Consider the following 9037-nt stretch of genomic DNA (forward strand, 5'->3'; position numbering starts at 1 on the left):
GTGTTCCTGACCTTAGCGGAAAAGCTTTCAGTTTTTCTCCATTGAGAATGATATTGCGGTGGGTTTTTCATAGATGGCTTTGGTGATATTGAGGTATGTGCCCTCTATCCCTACACTTTGAAGAGTTTTGATCAGGAAGGGATGCTGTACTTTGTCAAATGCTTTTTCAGCATCTATTGAGAGTATCATATGGTTCTTGTTCTTTCTATTATTGATGTGTTGTATCACATTGACTGATTTGCGGATGTTGAACCAACCTTGCAGCCCTGGGATAAATCCCACTTGGTTGTGGTGAATAATCCTTTTAATGTACTGTTGAATCCTATTGGCTAGTATTTTGGTGAGAATTTTCGCATCTGTGTTCATTCAAGGATATTGGTCTATAGCTCTCTTTTTTGATGGGATCCTTGTCTGGTTTTTGGGATCAAGGTGATGCTGGCCTCATAAAATGAGTTTGGAAGTTTTCCTTCCATTTCTATTTTTTGGAACAGTTTCAGGAAAATAGGAATTAGTTCTTTAAATGTTTGGTAGAATTCCCCGGGGAAGCCGGCTGGCCCTGGGCTTTTGTTTGTTTGGAGATTTTTAATGACTGTTTCAATCTCCTTACTGGTTATGGGTCTGTTCAGGCTTTCTTAAAGAGCAATTTGACTAGATACAAATCCTTAGTTCACATTTTCTTTCACTGAGTATCTTAAATATTTTGCTCCAGTGTTTTCTACCTTAAAATATTGCTGCTTGGGAAATGGATAACAGGGGCACTGGGGTGGCTTAGTTTGTTAAACGTCTGCCTTCTGATCCCAGCCCCACATCAGGATCCCTGCTCAGGGGGAGTCTGCTTCTCCCTCTCCCGCTCCCCTTGCTTGTACTCTCTGTCTCTATCAAATAAATAAATAAAATCTTTTTTTAAATTATTTTTTTTAAGATTTTATTTATTTATCTGTCAGAGAGAGGGAGAGCGAGAAAGCAAGCACAGGCAGGCAGAGGCAGAGAGAGAAGCAGGCTCCCTGCTGAGCAAGGAGCCAGATGTGGAACTCGATCCTAGGACACTGGGATCATGACCTGAGCCGAAGGCAGCTGCTTAACCAACTGAGCCACCCAGGCGTTCCAATAAATAAAATCTTTTAAAAAAACACAAGGATGACAATCTGATTTTCATTGTTCCTGACTACCTAAAGAATTTTTTCTTTATCTTTGAAGTTTAATAATTTTATTAAGATGTGTCCAATAAAATATATTGTTTATAGATCAATACAGCATTTCTTCTTGATACATAGTTCCAAGACTTTTTAAATTCAGAAAAAGTTTTCTTTTTCTTTTTTTTTTTTTCAGGAAACTTTTCTTGAATTACAGTTATAAGTATTTTATTTGCTCTATTTCCTAGATGTTATCTTATGGTTCTCCAATTGCATTTATACTAGATATCCTTTGTTTGCTGGCTATTTCTAGTACTTTCTCCTAAATCTTAATAACAGCAGCAACAACAAAAACACCACCAACAACTTTATCTTTGTTTGAGTTCCTTCACTTCTCCCTTTCTATGCATTTATGTCATGTTTTTGTGTGTTCCTTTTTTTTTTTTAAGATGTTATGTATTTATTTGACAGAGAGATAGATCACAAGCAGGCAGAGAGAGAGGGGAAAGCAGGCTCCCCGTTGAGCAGAGAGCCTGATGTGGAGCTCCATCGATCCCAGGACCCTGAGATCATGACCTGAGCCGAAGGCAGAGACTTAACCTTTTGAGCCACCCAGGTGCCCCTCGTGTGTTCTTTTTGATTTAGTTTTTATTTCTCATTTTTTGCTCTCTTTTACCAATTCTTTCTTTCTTACATCAGTCAATTCTCATTTCCTATCTTTCCATATCTTTTGGTGCACAACTTCTGAGTATAAGGAATGTTAAAATTCTTTAATTCTTTAGGTTGGAATAACTCTTCACAGTGCTACCACTCAACTAGCCAATAGAAGATTTAATTTAAGTAACTCTTTGTGGCTTATGCTCCCTCACTTTTTTTTTTTTTTTTTTTAAAATCAAAGCAGAATCTGATCATTGCTTGTGGCTAGAAGATGGGGAGGGGTCTGTTCCTATGCCTGTGGTGGTTGGCGTCTTTATTCTGGCTCCTCTGGCTACTTGATAATGATTTTAAGATTTGGCCCAATGTAGTCTCTTTGCTTTGATGGTCCTCAGAGATGTTTCTTAGAACACTTCACTACATTGTCAGAAGATTCTTACAAAAACCTTTGTGTCTTACTAAGACTCAGTAAAGCCTGATTCATCACTTGGGATGCTTCCTTCCTCAACACTCATTCCTCCAGCTGCTTCGGTTTCTGAGGAGAGGCTAAACTACCTTTCACTCAGATTTGGCCATTTCCATCTCTCCTTGCCCAAGCTTCTTCCCTTCGCTACCCGCTCAGCACATTTAGCTCCTCTCTGAGACCATTAGTCTAATAATTTTCGGTGAAATAGAAATACATATTTTTCCTTTGTGTGTTTTGCAGGGTATTTTATGTCTTTAAATCTTTAGGAACACATGTTATCTTCTGTTTTATGGGGAAGGGGTTGGAGGTTGGGATAGTCGGTGTCACCTCCTGAAGCACTTTCCCAACATACTATTGTTTCATGTGTCTTTGCTTATTTATGCCTGTCTTCTCTTAATAAACAAGTTAGTGAAACTCATTGTTAAAGAGTTTATTTCAATGAAAGACAATACATGCTATGATTTTTAAGATGCATTATAATAAAAATAATTGATTTTTTGTCTTTTCATCTACTGATCCCTTGTCAGTGAGGTCCTTCAAGAGGCAGACAGCAAGGTAGGACAAGAGATACATTGGAGGAAGTGCCTGAAGGAAAAGGCAGGCGGGAGCCTTTCTATGGCAATGCAGGTCTCATACCTATAAAAGGGGAAAGTGAAAAGTTTCACATCCTAGGGCAGGTATGAAAGACTCGTGGTAGGGTGAGGCAATGGGAAATACTCAAGTAAAACTTGTGCATTAGAGAAATCTTGGCCAAAGCAGCCATTGCTTGGATCCAGTCCTGGTCACACAGGGTCACAGGCCAGGAGAGCCCAGGTTCATTCAACACGGATCATGGATTGAGTGGATGAGGCACTGTGTCCCAGGATGTGGCAGTTGGAGGCTGTCAATCAGGAGGTTCTTTTAAAGGCCATGGGGTGGGTCATCTCTGGCTGCCACTGATGTCTACTGGATATATTTAGCCAGTTCAAAAAAAAAAAAAAAAAAACAACACCACTTTTACTATAAATTTCTTTTCTATTAAAGCAGTTTGACAAAGTCTTCTTCACCTGGGGAAAAGAGTCCAGCAGAGATTAATAATGTACGTTTGTTGCTGGATAGTCCTCAAATGACTACTAAGGCTCTAATATAGTTTTAAAAATTAGAGAATGTGAAAGGAATTAAAATATCATTTATCATTATTTAACACTCTAATAATCATAGGCAGTCTAAAAACACCATTAGATTGTGTAATGCTGTTTTTTTAGTCTTATTTGTCACTTTTCTAAAGGTAAAGTACTCATCACTTGACTGAAAAGTACAAAATCAGTAACTGGATATACCTGTTTCTGATCAGTCTGTTCTTTTGACCATTTTGATTTTGATCTCCAGCCAGTTTGTTTTCAATGGAGTCATCTCCTTCCAAAAGGACTTCCAAAAGAAAAACTTTGAGCCTGGGAATCAGGTCATCTCTGGTCTAATTCTGCTTTGTTACAGTGTAGCTGTGTGACTTTGCAGAAATTACTTCACCCTCTTGGGCTTCAGTTTCCATACCTGTGAATTGAGTTTATTAGATTATATAATCTCTAGGCTTCATCTAGCCTATGAAATATTGCAGTTGAAGTTGGAGGTTATGGATAAAATGTTTCTATATTTGTTATCAAAAACTAAAATAAAGACATGGAAGCTATATTTAGGAAGTATGTGGACAGAATGCATGTTGGAAAATGCAATTAATATTTGAAACAATCTTTCAGGCAAGAAGAATAGATTATTTTCTACTAAATAAACTTTATTAAGGATATGGTGGATTGTCTGTTTTTAAAAAATAAGCCTTTTATTTTAGAACAGCTTTAGATTTACACAATTATAGCAAAGGTAGTACAGAGTGTTTATTTGTTTTTGCTTCATACTTAAGTTTAAAAAAATATTTATGGTGATCAGTCGTTGGGTGGTTGGTATTGGTGGTGGAGGGGGCTGAGGTGGGCTACTGGGACAGTTTATGGAGAGACTGGACTTAACATTTTCTGTGAAAAGAACAGAAGAGAAGTGAGCTGGGTGAAATCGGAGTGGGAAACAAGCCATGAGAGACTGTGGACTCTGGGAAACAAACTGAGGGTTTTGTTGGAGGGGAGTGGAGGTTGGGTGAGCCTGGTGGTGGGTACTATGGAGGGCACAGATTGCATGGAGCACTGGGTGTGGTGCATAAACAATGAATTTTGGAACACTGAAAAAAAATAAATTAAATTAAAAAAAAAAGAATTTAGGCATGTTATTGACTACCAAAAAAACCCCACACAACAACCTAACATAAGCTTACTTACATTAATAGAGACTCACATTAATGATCCAGAATAAGGAAGTGACAATCATATTGTGCTCCAGCCTAGCTACCCCTCATCTAGAGTTCTGTTTTTGGTTCAGGAAACACTGAAATGTTTGTAGGAGACCAAAAGATGAGGGAGCAGTGTGATGAAAGACTTGAAAGTTATTACCTAAGAGGAAAGACCGGATGAGCAGATGACGTTTAGCTTTAACAAGAGCAGACTTAGCAGAAACATGCAACCAATTCCTTTTAAAATTAAATTTATTTTAAAAAATTAGGTAGACTAGTCATATAATCAAAAAATCAAAGTGATGTAATAGATATCAGTGCTTCTACTTCTGTTTCTACTCTGATCCCCCATCTTGATTAAGTGTGATTTTTAAATTTTTTTCTTTTGAATCCTCCCACAGTGTTTCTTTAGGCAATTACAAGCAAATACAATCAAATGATGCATGTTATTTTGCACCTTGATTTTTATTTTTTACGTAATATATTTTGGAGATCTTTCTCTCTCTATATATATATACATATATATGTATGAAATGAGGGTGCCTCATTTATTTTAAATGGTTGTATAGAATTCTATTTTGTGAAAGCATCACAGATCATTTAACCTGTTCTAAAAATCAATGTTTGAGGGGCACCTGGGTGGCTCAGTGGGTCAGGCTTCTGCCGTTAGCTCAGAACATGGTCTCAGGGTCCTGGGATTGAGCCCTGCATCAGGCTCTAAGCTCAGTGGGGAACCGCTTTTCCCCTCTCTCTCTGCCTGTGTCTCTGCCTACTTGTGATCTCTCTCTCTCTTTCTAGGTCAAATAAATAAATAAAATCTTTTTTAAAAAAATCAATGCTTGAATTCTTGTTCATGTTCTGTTTTTACAATGGTGTTATTCATGAAAAAAAAAAAAAACAAGACAAAATGAGCAGCAATACTTATTTTTCACTTGGAATTCTTGTAGGCATATCCATAGGATAAATTATTGGGAGTGGGGCCCTTGGGTTCAAACTTAACTATAGGTTTTTATTTTTATTTATCTATTTATTTATTTAAAGATTTTATTTATTTGAGAGAGAGAGAGTGAGAGAGAGCATGAGATGGGGAAGGGCAGAGGCAGAGGGAGAAGCAGACTCCTAGCTGAGCAGGGAACCTGACTTGGCTCGATCTCAGGACCCCAGGATCATGACCTTGGCCGAAGGCAGATGCTTAACTGAATCACCAGTTGCATTTTTAATCTCAAAAGATTTTGCTGTATTGCTGTTCATAGGGCCGGTCCCAGTACACACATTCAGGAGCAGTATATGTGACTACAGGTCTTTGCAGCCTCACCCACACAGAATATGCTCAAACTCTTAGATTTTTTTGACTACATTTTGCTAGGTGAGAAACAGCAGCTTGGTGTTGTTTCAGTTTTCATGCATCTGTTTATAAATATGGGAGAATATCTTTTCATATGTCGGAGAGCCATTTTCCCCCCTTGAATTCTTTCTTTACATGCCCTGTGCACAGTTGTGAACTCCATTGTTCATGTCGTACCCTCCCCCTGGTGGCCTTCACCTCTACAGACTGAAAGGTGCTTGTGTGAATACCTGTGACACTTTGCCTGCAGGCGTTTCTTCTAGCCACAGTGACATATGGGGCAAGAGTATAGTAGAAGTCAGAAGAGCCGAAAGATAATGCTCTACAAGCTTCTTTTATCCAATAACCAACGGGATTTTGTGCATAAAATCCCCATCATCTTCTCCCCTTGATACGGATAAATCAGGTATTTTTAATACTGTCTTCCAGAGTTTCCAGTGGAATTGGGTCCACAGTGGAAACTGGCTTGAAAACCCACACTTTTCTCTGCACTACTTTCTTACTCTATTCACAGCGCTTAATGATTTTGTTTCCAAAGTAAATGTGTGCAGTAGAATTCTTGTCTCAGCATTGGCTTCTGGAGGAACACAAGCCACACCATGTTGTTAGTCCTTTTTGAGTGCTACTCCAAGTGTGGTCTGCAGATGGCGCTGGTTTGTGACCTGCTTGTTACCAGTCTGATAAAATTCAGAAATTGAGCTTAAAACTTCAGCAACTTTTGGGTTGTCTGGGTTGTGAAGTCAGTTAAGTATCCAGTTCTTGGTTTTGGCTCAAGTTATGATCCCAGGGTCTCTAGATGAGCCCTAACTCAGGGTCCATGCTCAGCATGGAGTCTGCTTGAGATTCTCTCTCCCTCTCCCTCTGCCCCTGTTTCCCATGCTCTCTCCCTCTCTCTCAAAATAAATAAATAAATCTTTAAAAAAAGAAACTTAAAAAAATTTTTTTTAAGGATTTTATTTATTTATTTGACACACACACACACACACAGAGGTCACAAGTAGGCAGAGAGGCAGACAGAGGGAGAGGAAGAAGCAGGCTCCCCGCAGACGAGAGAGCCCGATGTGAGGCTCAATCCCAGGACCCTGAGATCATGACCTGAGCCGAAGGCAGAGGCTTAACCCACTGAGCCACCCAGGCACCTATAAGAAAAAAGAAACTTTTATAGCAATTTGATGTTGCCACAATATTTAAGCATGTGATCTATGATGAACAGGCAAAAAACAAAAACAAAAAATCTGACCTTTACTTCAGGTAGTTGGAGAGCCACTACTTCACATGATAGTGCTAAGAATAGCGGGTGGTAGTACAACTAGAAAAATTTTGGTTATGTATAAGGGAATTTTCTAATTGCCCAGGGTGTCTAAAACAGGAAGAGATTTCCATGTTCGTGACAGTCAACACTCTTATGAGAAGAGTGATCCTGTTTGGCTGGTAGGCTGGCTGTTGAGATGGGAGAATTCTGTGCTTGGTAACAGAGCTCTTCCATTTCAACAGATTCTACTACTCTGTCTTAATGAAATTTGAGCAGGAACTCTGTTGTTCTTTTTCTCTTTTTATTTGTAATTTTAATTTAATTTCCTCTTTCCCTAAGTTCTGTTTTTCTTTCTCTAGCTGTTTCTTTTTCTTCTTTCTTTACAAGAAAGGATTAGTAAAAATGGAATTAATATGCTGGTTACATTTCTTAAAACCCTGTTGAGGGGTGCCTGGGTGGCTCAGTGGGTTGAGCCTCTGCCTTCAGCTCAGGTCAGGATCTCAGAGTTCTGGGATCAAGTCCCGCATCAGGTTCCATGCTCAGCAGGGAGCCTGCTTACCACCCCCCTGCCTGCCTCTCTGCCTACTTGTGATCTCTCTCTCTCTCTCTCTCTGTCAAATAAAAAACCAAAATCTTAAAAAAAAAAAAAAAAAACCTATTGAGTGTCTAAAAATTACAGAGGAAAGGTTTTTTTTTTCAATTTATTTATTTTCAGAAAAACATTATTCATTATTTTTTCACCACACCCAGTGCTCCATGCAAGCCGTGCCCTCTATAATACCCACCACCTGGTACCCCAACCTCCCACCCCCCCGAGGAAAGTTTAGTTCTAGGTGATCCTCTTGTGATAGTTTTTGGTGTATTGTGAGTTCCATTTTAGCAGCTCTTCTTAATTTACAAACTGAGAAACTGTGAACTAGATAATGGCACTGAATCTTTTTCTTTTTCTTTTTTTTTTTTTTTTCAGTAAAGTTTCTCACCTGGTATTAAAATACTAAGTGGAAAGTGTTATGAAATTTCCTAGGTGACCCACTGAATCTCAAGAGTGAATACATTCACTCAATGCATAAAGCACTAAGGTGAAACCAGAGAAAAACCAAACATTTGTCTCTGAGCTCCTGGAAAAGAGCTCTACTGTCCTTGGCTACTCCTCTGAGTCCTCAGGCCAGGGGTTTTGCCTGCCTCTGGAGAAGGCAGCTCTCTTGGATGCGTAGGACAGTCTGTCGTCAGATTGGAGTGGGAAGATGAACGTAGCGGTTGCTACAGAGTTGAACTCAATGCCGTAACTGAGAATTGCAGGTCACTACAATCTTATAAGGTGCACTAAAATCAACACTAGGCAAATGGGGAGCATTAAGGATGGGCAATCAAGAATATTGAAAGTGCTAATGAGCTTCCTTTTCAAGCAATATTTCGAAGAAGATGGTTCAGTCCATCCAGCCTGAGATACGGATTCAAAGGAACGTTTTGGAGGACAGCATGAGTGTCCTCCGTTATACTGTGATGTTGGAAGGGAGTGGCCCTAGAGGCACACTGTCTCCAGTTCAAGTTCCAGCTCTGCCTCTCACCAGGCAAGGCACTCAATGTTTTCAAGGTTCAGTTTTTTTTTTTTTTCCTGAGAAACGGGGATAATATGCGTACTTTAGAGAATTAGTAGGAGGCTTAAAAAAGATACAGTATGTGAAGTTCAGCAGAGGTTTTGCCCATAGTCTCCTGCAACAAACATTATCCAAAGCCTTGCAGGATCCCCTTGAAGCAGGAAGTATGTAGAACTGGATGCTTCTGTCTTGTTAGGCTGAGGGAGGAGGTGCACGGTCCTGTTCATCCTCATTCCTCTTGTCTCTAACATCCATTCCTTTCCCTTTCCCCCTTGATC

The sequence above is a fragment of the Neovison vison genome, chromosome 4 (assembly GCF_020171115.1).
Source record: "Neovison vison isolate M4711 chromosome 4, ASM_NN_V1, whole genome shotgun sequence".
In the NCBI taxonomy this organism is placed as follows: Eukaryota; Metazoa; Chordata; class Mammalia; order Carnivora; family Mustelidae; genus Neogale; species Neogale vison.